We start from the raw sequence: 16561 nt of genomic DNA, 5'->3' as shown, positions 1-16561 counted from the left end.
TGTCACCATTCCTTGCATGGTTGTGTCTGGTATTTAGATAGAGAAAGTGCAGCTATGTGTGACTGATTAGTTGAGGTGACATTGTCCTGTAAAACATGATCAAATTCACAGTCAATGCAAACAGCCCATTGTCCCTTCCTAGCTACAGCATTGTTATATCAGGCATAGAAGTAAATAACCTTCAAGAAAATGGGTGGTTGCCAATAAGGAGAGAAATTCAAGTCCTGGAGCTAAATTTCAAAGAAACAGGAATTGAAATAGGTACACGATGATAAGGTTCACATGCCCATTTGCTTGGGGATCGATTATGGTAGCTGAGCCATCTGTAAGCCTTTCACCATTCTCTAAGACTGGATACATCTGAGAATGATGAGTTAGAAAACAGAGTTCTGACCTAGAGAACACAAGCCAAGCATGACCAATGCTCCCCATGATCTGCCCACATGTAGTTACTATTCAACCCCTGTGCATTGGTGGCACAGTATTATGTAATTCTATAGCAATTTCCCAGGTCTCTGTGGCATGTCCCACAAACACTGGGATTTGAAGCACTGAGTAGGTAGACTACATGCCCACATCCACCTCCAACCTTCCTCAGAACCGGCCAACTAGAAACTGAGTCTCAGCCAGCAAAGAGAGTTTTGGAAATGAAGCTTCAAGCTTTCCAGAACTGGTATAAAAGAAGGTCTATGGGTTGGGTTGAGACAGAATCTCCATTTTCCCCCACAAATTTCTGAGAAACCAAATAAGTAAATGAGTAAAAGATGGCTGTCATGTGCTATACAGTAGCCATTTGCAATGTGCCAAATAGTAGCCATTCTGTAATGTGCTGTATAATGGCTGTTCATGGCACCAACCATATACACACAAGATCACACACTCAGAGTGAACACGGATTAAGCACTGATCATTTCTCTTTGCTTCAACTTGTAATCTTCATTTTATAGACAAATGCTCAGAGAGCCAAGTCCGTTCATCTAAGACTATTCTGCCTGGATTTGAACCTGATCTGGCTACTCACACAGCTTATTTTCCCTTTGCTATATCAAATCATCTTTCAGCATCTCTCTGAAGAATGGGGAAAAACTCACCTGCATCGTTGTTGAATAATGACTAAGGCTGAATATGGCTGACTCCCCGCTTCCTACACTTGTGCAGATTGTTTACTGTGTACACCTTAAGGGCACTACTACCTGGACACAATCCATGGCCACGCAGTTCTGAGCCTCAGAGAATATAAGGTTCTTTCTATATAATTGGTGACTTTCATTTGCTCACCCTCTCCTTACAGTAGAGAAGTGGGCTTTTCAATGCAGAAGTAAATGTGCCCCCATCCTTTGGCTGCTTTCACTGGGGCTGCAGTGAATGCTCCTACAGGAACATGCGCTTAGAATCCAGCAGCTCTGCACTCAAGAGCAGAGCGTAAATGAAATGGCACGGACTAGTCTGTGCATAATGAATTGGCCATCTCCTATTCATCCTGCTGATTCGGAATGGTTTGGTTTTTCCCTGAACATGCACCTGAGAATTCTGCATACTTTCCCCTTGAAATCTTAGAATAAAGAATCTGGAAACAAAAGCTGAAGGGCCATACTAATGTGAGATGCACCGCGTTTGGCATCTATCTCTTCTGCCTCTTTCCCCTACTTCTGGAGCCATTCCGAAATGAAGACTTTTCTATGACAGTGGGTGTGTCTCAGTGCAGGTTGGAAAAGCAAAGAAAGCTGGGGATTCCAGGTAGGCACTTTCTGAGCTCTAAGGAGGGAGAGCATGAAACATATTCAAGCTCATTTGTACACACATACATGGACAACACACACACACACACACACACACACACACAATATACTTCAGCTTCCACTTCCTTCAAAGATCAAGTGGTAGAGACATTCTGCTGTTTCGATTTTCCACAGTCTTCCACAACCCCGAAATCATTTTTTCCAGCCTCCATTTGCAGAGGTCTGAACATGTATAAATAGAACATGGCTTCCTGCTGAGATTAAAACTCAAAAGGGTGAAAGGTCATTTTAGCTCTTGAGTTTGGAAGATTTCATCCTCTATTGCCTGACTCATCATTCATCATAGCAGACGGGCATGAGAAAGCAAATCTGCTCGCTTGACAGCAGCGAGGAAGCAGGCATGAGGAAGAGAACATCTTTCAAAGGCATGCTCCCAATGACCTATGTCCCGCACATAATGATAAATCCATCATGGTCTAACTCAGCAATAAGAGTTGTGTCCTTATGAACCAGTTACTGCTGAATAATGCCACCAGCTGGAGATCAAGACTTCAATAATGAACATTTTATAGGACAGTTTATATCCATACCACACTGAGGGGGTACTGAACAAGCCTGAAAAGGAAGGTATGAGGACTGCCTGCAATGGGAGAAGCAACTGAAGATCTAGTCATCAGTCTGATATCACCCACCCCAACCCCATGTAGGAAGTCTCCATTCCAGACCTTATACTAAAACAAAAGCAAAAGTTCTGAGTGTAAGACTGACTCGCAATTTCTGCTCTGACATTTATAATGATGCCTACCTCACAGGGTTGTATTGAAGACAAGGGAACCGGCATATTCACCCACAGTGAGAGTCAGCTAGTGAGCAGCAAACATACTCTTCCCCCACCCCTGGGGAGGCAGTGAGGCCTGAGCCAGTTCCCCCTGGCTATCTCTAAATGTAAAAGGACTCCCAGCAAGAGACCGTGCAAAATGAAGTGTTGTGATTTCATATAGGGTTTATTCCAGGCACACCACTGTGATCAGACATCGAGCCGGGGGTGACTGCTATTGTAATAATCATACATGTCCTTGTCTCTCTCATTTGGGAGATAATGACTGCAAGCTTTCGTATGTCTTTCTAGCTGCTGAGCATGGTAGGTCTTAGGTGGGAGTATTAAAAACATAAAAAGACAGATTGAAGACTGAAGACAGCATGTGTCTGAAAGCACTTGCACATGGGAGCTTCACGAAGCAGACCTGAAGGAGCTAATGTTGAAACTGACAATTCATGGGGGACTTCCGTAGTGCAGAGGAAGAGTTGAATGAAATGTCCCCCCTAAATCACAGTCCCCCCCACCTCATCTTCCCTGTATATCTCAGAGACTTGGATGGAGTCCACTGTCTCACAGTTTAGCTGAGAGAGGCATGCACTTCTGTGAGTGCCTGTAATTAGAATTATTTCTCAGGTGGGATTGCCAGTCCCAGCCATGCTAAGGGATGCAGTTAAAGGCTTGCAGTTAAAGATGAGTGTGGCTGGGAGAAGGCTCAGCAGATAAATTTGCTTGTTTCACACATTCAAAGGCCAGAGTCTGGACCCCTGCCCCTGTGCTTAATAAAAACCAAGGCCCTTATGGGGCTGCTGTATCCCAGCACCTAGAAAGAGAAGGGATTCTTGAGCTGGTTAGACTGGCTGGAACCGGTGAGCTCTAAGTTACATAAGAGACCTGCTTTGTATGCCCCAGACCTGGACAAAGCTGGAGCCCATGTCATCTTTAAGTAGAGAATGCTCTGAATTTGCAGTGTAGAGCACACTCTGTGGCTTGCCCTACCCCTACCACCGAAAGTATTCTTACTACTTCTGTCAATATTGTCAGAAGAGGATGTTGGATCTCCTAGAAGTAGAGTTAGAGATCATTGTGAACCACTAAATGGATTATGGGAATCCAACCTGAGCTGAGTCCCCTGTAAGAGCTGTCATACTTTATCACTAAAATCCTAAGCATTTCTCCTGAGCTTACTCTAATACTGCTGATTTACTTTAAAAATATTCTTCCTCCGTGTTCTTCCTTAAAAAAAAAAATGCCCCCCGGGGTTGGGGATTTAGCTCAGTGGTAGAGCGCTTGCCTAGGAAGCGCAAGGCCCTGGGTTCGATCCTCAGCTCCGAAAAAAAGAACCAAAAAAAAATGCCCCCCCCACCACACAAAGGTATTCAGACAGGGGAGAGTACACAGGTCAGTAAACTCACGTTTCTTCTGTTTGCATTGACTAATATGGTTTAGAACCACAGGCAGCACTGCCATGTAAGTCAGCAGGCCTCCAACTCTGGCGCTCACCCAGGTTTCTATAGTAAAAGAAACCAGGGCTCCACAGACAAAAATCTCAGATTTCGAGACTCAGATGAGGCTGGGCATTTTTTTCCCAGTGCTTGAGAATTAGAAGGGAAAGTACCATAATAGGAAGGAAGCCAAGAGAACAGAATTTCAGTAGCTGGAAACGATTGCCCAACACAACAAATAAAGTAATAGTGTGTTAATAAACAAGACTGTACAAGACTAAATAGCCATACATCCTATTAATAAAATACAATACCTTTAAAATGTCAAATAATTTATGTAGCCATAGCATCCACCAGAAGGTGGGGTAAACTTTCCATTGCTTGGAAATGGTCTAGTGTAGTGATCTCCATTCAAAGAGGAGGACTGGTGGGAAAAAATAATTCTTGTAGCAAATATCTGATTGCCATGACCTTATGTGGAGATCCCAGCTGACTTCATCAACAAGTCTTGTGATAGGACCCACCCATTCTTTAACAAAGACATGAACACATGAAACATATACATTTTAAATATAAACAAGGTCCAGACCATATATGTACAGTCACCAAAACTAGACAATATTGATGAAGTCAAGAAGTGCATGCTGACAGGAGCCTGATATAGCTGTCTCCTGAGAGGCTCTGCCAGAGCCTGACAAATACAGAGGCGAATCCTAGCAGCCAACCATTGGACTGAGAATGGGGTCCCTATTGGAGGAGTTAGAGAAAGGATTGAAGAAGCTGAAGGGGCTTGCAACCCCATAAGAACAACAATACCAACCAACCAGAGCTCCCAGAGACTAAACCACTACCCAGACTATACATGGACAAACCCATGGCTCCAGCTGCATGTGTAGCAGAGGATGGCTTTGTTGGGTACCAATGGGAGGAGAAGCCCTTGGTTCTGCCCCCTCCCCCAGTGTAGGGGGAATGTCAGGGTGGGCAGGTGGGAAGCGGGGTGGCTGGGGCAGGTGAACACCCTTATAGAAGAACCGGTGTGGGGGTTGGGATAGGGGCGCTAATGGATGGGAAACAGGAAAAGGGAATAACATTTGAAATGTAAATAAAAAAATCCAATAAAAAAATTTTTAACCAAGGTCATGTGGATAAGTGAAAAGCGTCAGCTGATAATAACGATAAGTCAGTCTGAGCTCATTTTAGTTCATTATTGTTAGCATGGGTAGTATTTTAATGTATGATGCTAGTCAAGAAATGGGGGAATTTAGAAATTCCTCGTACTATAGCAGAATTTTCTGTACAGTAAATATTATGTTAATTTAGAATTTTAAATAAAAAGATGCTTTATTTTCTGGTCTCTTATACAACCCTGGCCTTTCTCTTCACATTGTGGCTGTAATACTGAATGGGAAAGAGAACATCCCTGGCCTGGTGAAGTATATTTTCTACTGGGACAGATTTCTTGGGCTTTCTTTATATTGTCATTAAATTTGGATCTGCGCTCAAATTAAATTTGCATGAATGCTATTTTGAGGCACTCACTTCCCTCTGCCATTCAGAAACTTCTTCAGATGTCAGGCATGACAAGAAGTGAACATGAATGTAGACAATGTCTGCCGAGGCTCTGCCAACAGTTGATTCAAATACCATGCCTGTTCAACTCAGTGAGATGAAACTGTGATTGTTGATTGCACACAAATCCTACTTCAGGGGGGATTTAGCCAATAAAAAGGTACCCATTGACACATTCTCAGCAAGAGGTAGAGAGCAAAGAAATCAATGCCAGGACGCTGAGGATGTCACTCTGTTGGTGGAGTACTTGCCCGGCACACGTGACCCTGGGTTCCATTCCCAACATCGCACACAGTCAGTGCAGTAGTGCATGTCTATAAGTCCAGCCATGGGACATAGCCACAAGAACGTCAGAAGTTCAAGGTAATTCTCTGCTACAGAAAGGGTCTGAGACCAGCCTGGGATACATGAAACTTTTTCTTAAAACAAAATGAAAAAGGAAATCCACCGAAGTGCAGGTGCCGGTGGGAACATATTAGCAAGTGTAATTGTCTGAAGCCTTTTGGCAGGCAGAAACCTATATATCCTTCAAAGATGTCACCTCTGTAACAAGTTACGATGACTGATGATCATCTTATCAGCTGGCCTGCCCTCAGCTTTCAGTTACTACAACAAGTAAGAGACCCAGTCAACTTATAAGGAAAAACAGGTTAATTTTGGTTCAGACTTTAAAGGACTCGGTCCATGCCAAATTGCCCTTCTAAATTCTGGTCCCATAGCCTGGCAACATATGGGGACTGGGAGCACAGTGCTTGAGTCACTCATGAATTAGTCAGATGTAAAAGAGAGAAAGAGAAGGGACTAGGGTCCCACAATGCCTTTCAAGAGGAGTAAATCTCAGTGCCCCAAAGACTTCCCAATAGAACTCACCTCTTAAAGCTGAAATCAAATCCTCTCTAATGCTCAGGCTTTTGGGGACACAGAATATCAAATAACAGCCTTGGGAACCAGTGACGTAGCAAGACGCCAGACAGATATATGTAGCCACAGTGGCTCCCCAGGACCAATAATTCTTTTCCATGTCTGAATTCTTTCATTTAACCTATGCCCTCCAGATTCATGCTAATAGATGGCCTCCTTCTTTAATGAATATGATGTCAACGTGACGTCATTGTGGTTTTCCTTTCCCATCCATCACATAATGGGTACTCAAGTTGGCTTACATTATCGTGGCTCTACAGTACCATGGAATGTGGGTGTTTTCAGCAACCACCATCATCTTACTAATCAACCTGGCCACCTTCACTTACATTTCCAACAACAAAAGAAGGGGTGTCCCTTCATCAGCCATCCTTGCTGGGACTTGTTATCTTTTTTGTTTTTATGATTTTTGTAACCAGTCTGGCAGGAAGGAGGAACTATCCCAGTATGGGGGTATGTTGCATTTCTCTGATGATTAGAGATAAGGCCTTAAGAGTGAGGAACATTTATAATTCGCAACACACATTACCCATTTATACAGAAAGCCAGTCTCACATTGTGAACAGTCTGAAGTTGTGGTAGGAAGTGTGCATGGACTAATTCTCCACTGACCTTTGCAAAGCTCATGCCAGAGATAAAGGAGGTTACTGGGTCTGGAAATGGATAGCACAGATTCTGTCATGTACTGAATTTATGTCTTGATTGTACTTTGCTCACAATGGACAAGGTCCAAACACCTGTCTTACCATCCCCATATACGTGTCTATCTAATCTGTGAGCCTCTTGTACCACATTCACCTGTCATGAGGAGCATGCGCTAAGCTGGTAGTTTAAAGAGTATGTTTCCCTACACACATCATCTTGGAGCTCTGCTTATGAACAGAGGCATGGAGGACAACTGAACAGCAGTACAACATCCATTTAATAGATATGAAACAGCAAGGGGCTTTGGAGTGTGGCACATCCGTGACAATGACAGACAGGGATGGGAAGACAGCCCCATTTGTGTCTTGCTGTCTGCTAGAAGAGACTTGTTGACCTCATCGAGGGATGAAAAGGAAAGCATAGATCCAGCAACCCCCAGGAAAAGATTTTTTTTGATGGGAAACAGTCACCTAGACACAGTGAAACCAAACTGCATAATGACTGTGCTTTCATAGGGGACCATTAAACACAGTTTAAATGTCAACACTGCCGGAGGAGATGGCTTGTCTTGAGAAAAGCAGCTGTCAAAGCAAGTGCATCCTAAGGAAGCCCGAATAGCATCCTGGTAGAAGAGAATCCGGTCTCGATGCTACAGATGCTCCTGCTTCCCAGTGCACTCTGATACATACCACTAAAGACGCTCTTAATTGTCTGATTGTCCGCTGAGAAATCTTCCGCTCTTCCTCTGCTCTCATCAACAAGAGCTATTCACAGCATACATGTCCTCTACTGTCACCATGAAGAGAACTGAATGTGGCACTTTTAAGTACTTTCCAGATGTTTCCCCAGCTTCTTGAGAGCCACGGGAAGCATCCCGTGGCTTGCTATCGTAACAGGCTGGACCCCAAAAAAGGGGATTTTGACGAGCAGGGTGAGTATTCGACTTGGTGTGAATACAACTCCACTATATGATTAGGGAGTCAAGAATGGGAACCCCAGAGGGAGAGAGTCAAGAAAATCACTGGAGGGGAGGAGCCGGAACTACTACTCACTTACTCAGAGTACTTATGTGCACTTGGTCCACGCTGCCTACTGTGTGTATATGAAGGGGGTTATCTTTTAGGGGAAGGGTACATTATGCACTCATGGATGTTTTCTTGGCTTCTTAGTAATGTTAGCTTTTTCCCCACTGAAAACAAGACTCGAGAGACCTGGGCCGTGGCTCTGTATCTTGTGTGTCTGTGTGAACTAACAGACAGCTCAGTTCCTAAGGACAGACTGAATGTACTGGCCTTTTCCTTACCTATTAACCCCAGTTTATTAACAGACTAGCTAGCTACACTTAGTCTTAACTTGGGTTCTTAAATAAAAACAACTATTCCATTAATTAAGCATAATTATGAATACCAGCTCCATACCAGACCTTGGTGTAATTGCTGACTCAGTGTGACAAACGGAAACGAGTGGAGCCCTTCTGGAATTTGCCATGTGCAGAGGGGAGATAAACCATGCTGTATACAATTAGAAGACAGTAGGCTGAACATTTACAAAAACAAAAACAACAACAACAAAAAACAAAACAAACAAACAAAAACAAAAACAAAAAACAAAACTCAAACTCAGAAACACTCAAAAACCCTAGTTTCTGAATGTAACATTTTAAGTGATTTCACCACATTTACTGTTTGGCAGGTAATAAATGAACACGATATCACAATCAAGCCTGCATTTAAAAGCTGACCCTCCCCCCCCCACTGCAACATTCCAAATATACATAATAATGGAGCTTGGTATCAATAATTGACAGTAAAGTAAATCTACAGGAAACCCAATTAAATCTTTCTTTCTGACATTATATCACACTGTTCATAAAAGTCAAGGCCCCATACTCTGTGGGGCCAGCAGGGGCTCCTCTCAGGAGGGGAATGCTGCAAAAGTGAGGCTCTGCTCCAGTCAGTCTCAGAACCCTGGACCACAGGACTGGCAGGAACTATATGTGGACATGGGGCCAGAACAATTTCCAACGAGCCGTGTATCTGCCCAAGTGGTTTCTCACAGAGGGTACATCGATGTTCAAGATGCCCAGTGGAATTCCTCCGGAGCTCTTTAACTTCTGCACCCAGCAGCTCATGTGGAGTTTGTTGACTTCCATCCCCACCAGTGCTTTCTCCTGAGCACTCCAGAGAAAGTGCTGATGGCCAGCAGCAGGATTATGTATTCACAATATTTTCATATCTATGCAAGGAGACATAAGCACAGAGGGCATCATTTACATTAAACATCCTGGTGTGCCGCTATGGAAGATGAGGTTTGCACAATGCGGCAGGAAAGACTTTCCTTTCAAAGCAGAAGCTGATTATATAAGATGACACTTGCTTCATCCGAGAAGGTTTTCAGATTTTTATATTTAAGGATTTACATCAGGGACGATGGGAACGAAAAGAATGAGCCACAAAGGAAGGGCTTATTCAGTGTGGCACCTTCTGTGAAAGTCTTTAAAAAAAAATCAAAGTACAGTACATTTCCCTCCTCTCCCCTCCCCACTGTCTCCTTCCTTCCATTTTGAGGCATCCACCGCTGTGAAGGAGGGCGGTTGCTTTTCAGAGTGTCCCTCACAGGCTTTCCCTGCTGGCCACACGGCCTTCTGTGCGAGTGCCGCAATCTCGTTGTATTTTTCCGCTGTGTCTAAATAGAAATCGCTCATTCAAATCTTATTCAACTTCCTAGATATAAAATGCGGAGCGTGGCAAGGGCCCAGCGTTCTCTGCGGTCCGATGCAAATGTATGCAAATTTCTTCATATTAGAATCATTGTCTGGTTGTCATCCTCGCACGGGGCACATCAAAGCCATATGACCTGATTTTTGCACCTGCTGTTTAATTAAATTTACAAGGCAGACACACTCTCCACTCCCACTGTTGCACAAATCCGTCTTTACAACCACAGCTTCTAATTTACAAGGCAGTTGACTGCTGAGGGTTTTTTTTTTCCCCTCCATCCATAGCTGCCCAACTGCTCTTTGTTAGCCTGAAGATTAAAAAAAAAAAAAAAAAGAGGGCATTATATGGGCAGATGGATTAACAGAAATATTAACAATTAATTTTTATTTTTCCACCCAAGGCTTGACTTTTAAAGCTCTACTAGTACATAATCCATATATAGCAAATTGCATCTGTTTTATGGATGTGTGTGTGTTGAGGGGTTTGGCACTGGCACACGGCTGTCGTGTTGTTACAAAGATGCAAAGAATGGGTCTGAATCCATGCTTTAAAGCAGTCCTAGTTCGGTCGCTTACCCTGTGTATTAGGAAGGTTAACGCTGCTGGTCTCTCCAGTTTTATGGTTCTAATTACTTAGAGAGCAAGGGTGGTCACACACAAGGATGGAGGCAGGAAGATGATCACAGCTCTGGGAACTATGCATGTTTTCAGAGAGATATTTATCAGTGAGAGTGCTATGCTGTGACACTCTCTTGGCCTCAGTCCCCGGGAATTTTAATCTCCACACTATAAGTATCTAGACAACAGGGGAGGAAGGAAACAGGAATGTTGGGGTCTCTCTGCTTTCTATTGAGTTTCTATATAATACATACTACCCCCAGCAGATACTGAGCTCTTCTCTCCCCAAGAGTCCATGGCTAATGTGCATATGATCTCCCAAAGAGGCTAGTCTGAGAGAGGAGCTAGGGAAATGCTTAAAGAGGTTCGAAGGAACGATAAATACTTCTTTGTCTGTTCTTACTAATTCTTTAAGGCTAGGGACCTAGGTGGGCGGATAATGCCTCCTCTGTTGCTGTAGGACATTCCGTTTATTTTTATTCAGTCTGAAATCTTTAAGACCCTCAAAGCCATCATTTTAATGACATAACTTGAAAGTCGATTTTTCAGATAAAGGAAAGTGAACTTCTGAGATCTGACCCATAGGTGGCGCCACAAATTCACTGAACCAAGGAGCACTGCAATCAAGTTGGGAAAAAGTGGCATAAATTTAAAACCTTGAGCTACACTAACTGTGGGACATATGGGTTGCGTCCCAGGCCTGCCCAAGAATAACTTTGAAGAAAATTTTGTTTTCTGGCAATACAGATGCTAACACACCACAGAACCTTTAAAAAGAATAAATATGTAGATGGCTCAGAACTTTCAGAATAATTTAACCTTCCCCCAAAAGTTAAGATAGGAGCATAAAATAAAGATAATGTAAGCTTTAGTGCTCTGCTTTGGGGGGGAGCAGTTTGGTGACAGCGATGCTCAAGGAACGGTTAGTTTGCCGGTTGGTATGCATTTAATAATGCTTTATTCTGTTAACCTCCAATGTAAAGGGGTGAGAGTGAATTTTAGAATAATCTGATCCTTGATGACTAAATAATGTGAAAATATGATCCCGTATGTAGAAAATGCATAAATATCCAAATTGTGATTTTTCCCCCCTTCTTTGTTCTGCTTGCTCAAAGCGTTTCCAGTTGTGGATCCACTGTAGCACTTAGACAGGTAGCTTGCAAAGAGCAGTTCCTGACGAAGTGGAGTTTATCAGCTCATGATTGCAATTGCAACCAAGACTCTTAGATAGTAGCATCCAAAGAAGCAGAGAGCCTTTAATTCTTAAACATCCTGATTGGTCCCTAAAGTGACCAAACGCAAGTTAGAAGTAACAGGCATGTCTGTTAGAGCTGTAAAACCGGCAGCCCCGTTGACACAGGAGTTGCTTGCTTCAGCGTGGATTTCTGGAGAAACGTAGTAAGGATGTACCGAAGAGGATTATGGGTAACGTTTGTGCTATTCAGTCCCTTTGACTATGAAACCCCCTGTGTGATGGAAGCTTCCACAGAGAAGGAAGGGTCAGATGACATCCTTGCCATGTTTTTTGGTTGCTTTAGACCATTGGATATGGGCAACAAGCAAGACTGGTTTTCATTTCTCCTTAAATAAAAATGGTACATGGTGTGCTAAGCACGTGATCCAATGGTTAAGGGTTAAAAGTACTTGATGTTCTCCTAGAAGTCTCAGGTTGATTTTCCAGCACACATGTGGGCAGCATGTGGCCACCTACAGTTTCAGATCCAGGGCATTTGATGCACTTTTCTGGCCTCTGTGAGCACCAGGCATTTATACAGTACATAAAAACTCACATAGGCTCACACACATACACATAATAAAAAAAATGAATATTTAAAAGCAAAAAACCGGTGCAGGTGCTGAGGATATGGCTCAACAGAATATTCAGTCTGCACACAAGAGGACTTGAGTTTTGAGTCCCAGCACCCATGTAAAAGGATAGGCTCGATGGCATCTGCTTGTAACCCCAGTGCTAGGGAGGTAGGGACAGGCAGATCCCTGAGGATCACTGGCCAGCCAGCTTATCACAATTCATTTGATGAACTCCAGTCCAACGAGAGCCCCTGACTCCAAAAGCAAGATGAATGACCCCTGAGAAATCACACCGAATAGTATATCCTCTGGCCTCCACATTCATGTAACACATGTTCATGCACAAATGTAAACGTAGACATAAACATGTACATGTACACAGAGACACACTGATACACACACCTGAACACACAGAGACTTAATACACATGTGCATGCACACACACACACACACACACACACACACACTCACACAAAATGGTACAATTATCTGTGCAGATTGTCTACCCAAAGTGAACAGTCTGAACAAGACCATTTGTGGTATGTTTCACTGTTGAAGAAACAGCGTCCTACAAACAAAAGATACTGACTCCTGTGAACAGGAATCCGACTGCTGCAGCTTATTTTGATTTAAGCTTTCACTACATTCTCACAGGCATGATTCAGATGGAGACCAAAACTTAAACATTACTGTGTGCAGTGCTCCATGTCAGCCACTGCTTCTTCCTTCACACATGCACCCTGAAATAAATGCATATGTACCAGTTCACATCACATAGAGAGACATGCATATGTGTGTATACATACGATTGGAGAAAAGTAAAATGGTGCTTAAATCTGAGTCTCAAAGCGAAGACTGCCAATATAAATCTCTTGATTTGGGTCTATGCAGAATGTCTCATTTTCTGTCTCTGCTGCCAGGCACAGAGCCTGGAATTTATGGGAGGGTCATTGGCCATATCTTATTTTTCTTTACCATGCTTTCACTGACATACCTTCCAGATGCTGACCACTGGCTGGTGTTAAATAGAAATGTAGTCCTTTCTGGTGCACTTCATCATTTTATTGCAGAGGCAGATGAAGCTGAAGACACGGAGGTAAGATCCCATGACGGGAACTAGACCTTGCTTTCTGCAATCATCAGTTTCTTCATTTGCAAAGTGAAGCCAAAGCAGTTCTTCGCCAAGTTGGAAGGATTAAGTAAGGCCAGCGTTCAGAGGATTAGACATTTGATGGGTCTCCACGGGACTCCACTGGATTGAGTTCGCCATGTGTATAGAGTCCTCACATACACTGTATCGTTTCCCAGTCAACTCAGTCATCCCAGAAACCCATGGGCTACCTCAAAGTCAGCTCTATTTTTCAGAGAAGTGAGAATCTCTTCTTTCTGAGGTGTCTTTTTCTTTTAGTTTAGGTTTAAGGCTTTTGTTTGTTTTTTAAAACCACGTTTCACTACCTGCCCATAATCCCATGCTAATTTGTATAGCATACCAGGCCCAACCTCCATCAGCCCCCTTCTCACCAGAGTCCATGTACGTGGTGCCATGATATTTGCTCTCACTTTGGATGGAACATGGAGTCTGTCAGAGAAAACTCTTGCTTTAGGTGAGATCTTCAGGTAATAGAAGTCTCTCTGGTCCTTCCAGCTAAAAGTCTGTGAATGCATCAGGATGTAGATACAGACCTGGGCATTTTGCTAGGGACAGAACTGAGCATAAGCCAAGGAATAGCATGGATCCTTGTCATGAAAGCAAAGTAGAAGACGGTCGTTTCGCCCTATCTGTAGTTGGCTAGCAAGGACCGCAACAAGGCACGAAGAGGGGCAGTAGGCAGCCATGGAGTCTGGGATATAGGGGTACAGGCTGACATGTAGCCAAATTGGGGGTGGCAGGCAATATATTAGTGTGACATTTAAGAATCTCAGATGCAGTAGGAAGGCAGGCAATGGAAGCCTAGGCTTTGCTTATCTGTAGACAGTTTGACTATCTGATATGATACGGTACCAAGTATGACAGTGTTGGAGATGGCCTCTTCGGTTACCAAAATGAGAAAGAAATTCTCAATGATTTTAGTGACTTAAACAACTGCTACTGTAACACTCCAGGATTCTGTCCCCTCCATCACAAGTAGGATGACATGTGTCATAGACCTCCTCAGGTCATTCAGAAATCTGGCGAGACAACACCAAACTCTTCACAAACTGCAGTACTGGAAATACAAGTCAGTGTCTGCGAGCTACCTCCCTCAGTCCTCAGTCCATGTTCACTGAAGTCAGTAGGATTCCCTTGCTGCAGTGACATTACCACGATGCTTGATGAGAATACAGTGTGTAGATACCTGGTTGATCTTGGAAATGGGGTGGGCTGGAGCCAATCGAATGGAAGAACATTCAAAGGAGTGGGACTCTCGCTATGCAGACTCTAGCTGGGAGGTGGTCAGACAGAGTGGACATTAAGATTGTAGACACTGGCCAACAGTGGCTGTTCTGCAGACGAGGGGACACTGAACAGTGTTAGCTTCCATTGTGAGTGGGCAGTAACAGGTAGCTCTGGTGCTGCTAGTCTGTTGTAGAAGCTACAGTGTCAGTACAGAAAGACAGATGGACCCTGGGTCCCCATGTTGATTATGCAGGGCTTGTTTCCATGTCTCCCAACCCCAGCTCTCTCTGGTCCTCTCTGAATGTTGTTCATGGGAGAAGGAAAGCCTCCAAGATCCAAGCCTCTGCCCACCCTGGTTAGGATACCACAGTGTTCAGCTTAATGGACTGAGTGTCAGCATCTCCATCACCAAAGTGGATAAATCCATCTTTATGGCAGATTACAGATGATGGGGAGGTTCAAGGAAACTGTGCATTTGCTCCATCCAATGGTTTGATCTGTTAGTGTTGCTCTCTGGGGTTTGTTATTGAGTGACCAGCCTCTTTGAGGGGAAGGACCATTTCCAGGTATCTTTGGATCCCTAGTCTTTGCTACTGCAAAGGACTGATACATTATTTTTTTTAAATCATCATTCTTAATTGCCCATCAGAAAGGACTTCCAAGTGTTTCTTAGCCAGGTAGCTTATAGATAAAAAGGCTTTAGCAGAGAGTGTTGGGAAGGGGCCAATGCCTTTGGGATGTAGAGAAAACTCAAGGAGCCTAGCTTTGGGGTTATTTAATGTAAGATCAAACATGAGTCCTAGTGTTGCTTTTGCTGTGGGAAGAGCAAACCTGTTCCCAGGAGACTGTATCAGGCACTATAAATGCTTAGCATACACATGGCAGAGGGCTGTGCTCTCTGAATGCTGGTTATTTCTGTTTCTATTTGGTCAGTGCAATAATTCATCTTGATTGTCAACTCAATGTATTTAGAATCACCTAGGAGACATACAGACCTCTGGGTGTCTCTGAGGGTGTTTCTGAAATGAATGAAGAGGGGAAAGCAGGTTGACCCTCAGTATTCTCTCGGCTTCTGGACTGTAGATGTGATGTGACCAGCTACTTCATGCTTCCATTGTTGTGCCTTTCCTTGATGGCCTATATCCTTAAACTGTGGGACAGAGTTAGCAATTCTGACAGGTTTTTTTTTTTGTTTTGTTTTTTTTAGCGATGAGGACAGTAGTGCATGCAGTCAGCATCCTTATCCTGCAGTGTACCAATGGACTATGATCTAAATACCATCCAGGGTACCAGGAGCCTAGTTTTCTCATTCTATCCATGTTTCCATAGGATCACACAGATCTTGTAGAGTTACTGAGACTATACTGGATTTTGGTTCAGCTGCCGACTCAATAGAGGCCTCGTCCTAAGTCAGGCCTATCCATCTCCTGTGCATGACAGTCTAACACCTTTTGAACTCTTTCCAGATAACCCTGGGCCTCATGGGAACTCCAGCGCTAATAATGTCACCCAGTGAATTTCTCTTTGGAAGACTCACTTTTGTTTTGTGAATAACCCCCCCTCCCATTGTCCTTCCCAATCAGTCCTTATATAGATTTATACTGAGAACAAACTATCTTTCTACCAAGTGATTGGCTTTTAGTATTTCAAAACTTTCCTTTTCTAAAGGCATTGTAGGAAATTTCGTGTGCTTTATTATCATGGTTTTGACTATACATCCTCGTCTCCCCTTCCCTCCCCCAATTATCACAAATAAGAAAATTAACTCCATTGTTCACCCTAAAAGCAAGCAAAACTACCAGAGAAATGCAGGCTTTGCAATCAGAATGTGGGTTCAATCAACAGATTGGTTCCCTGTCCTACCAAGTCACCTCATCTGCTGGAAACTGAGAAGTCTTGAAG

The 16561-nt window shown here is 43.5% G+C and overlaps 1 protein-coding gene across 3 annotated transcripts in view; it reads left to right on the top strand.

Moving 5' to 3' along the window:
* Window positions 1-16561, top strand: part of LOC148005168 (uncharacterized) — an 86205-nt gene that overhangs the window by 29164 nt on the left and 40480 nt on the right. The window contains exon 5 of one of the 3 annotated variants that reach the window (XR_015622311.1): window positions 13284-13378. The exons of the other annotated variants lie outside the window; for them this stretch is intronic. The gene's annotated coding sequence lies outside the window, so the exon portion shown is untranslated. The remainder of the gene's footprint in view (window positions 1-13283; window positions 13379-16561) is intronic. 3 annotated transcript variants of the gene reach the window in all.

This window comes from Rattus norvegicus, chromosome 6 (assembly GCF_021556685.1).
Source record: "Rattus norvegicus strain SHRSP/BbbUtx chromosome 6, alternate assembly SHRSP_T2T, whole genome shotgun sequence".
NCBI lineage: Eukaryota > Metazoa > Chordata > Mammalia > Rodentia > Muridae > Rattus > Rattus norvegicus.
The sequence above is the reverse complement of the archived record's forward strand: the minus strand, read 5'-3'. Positions and strand labels throughout refer to the sequence as shown.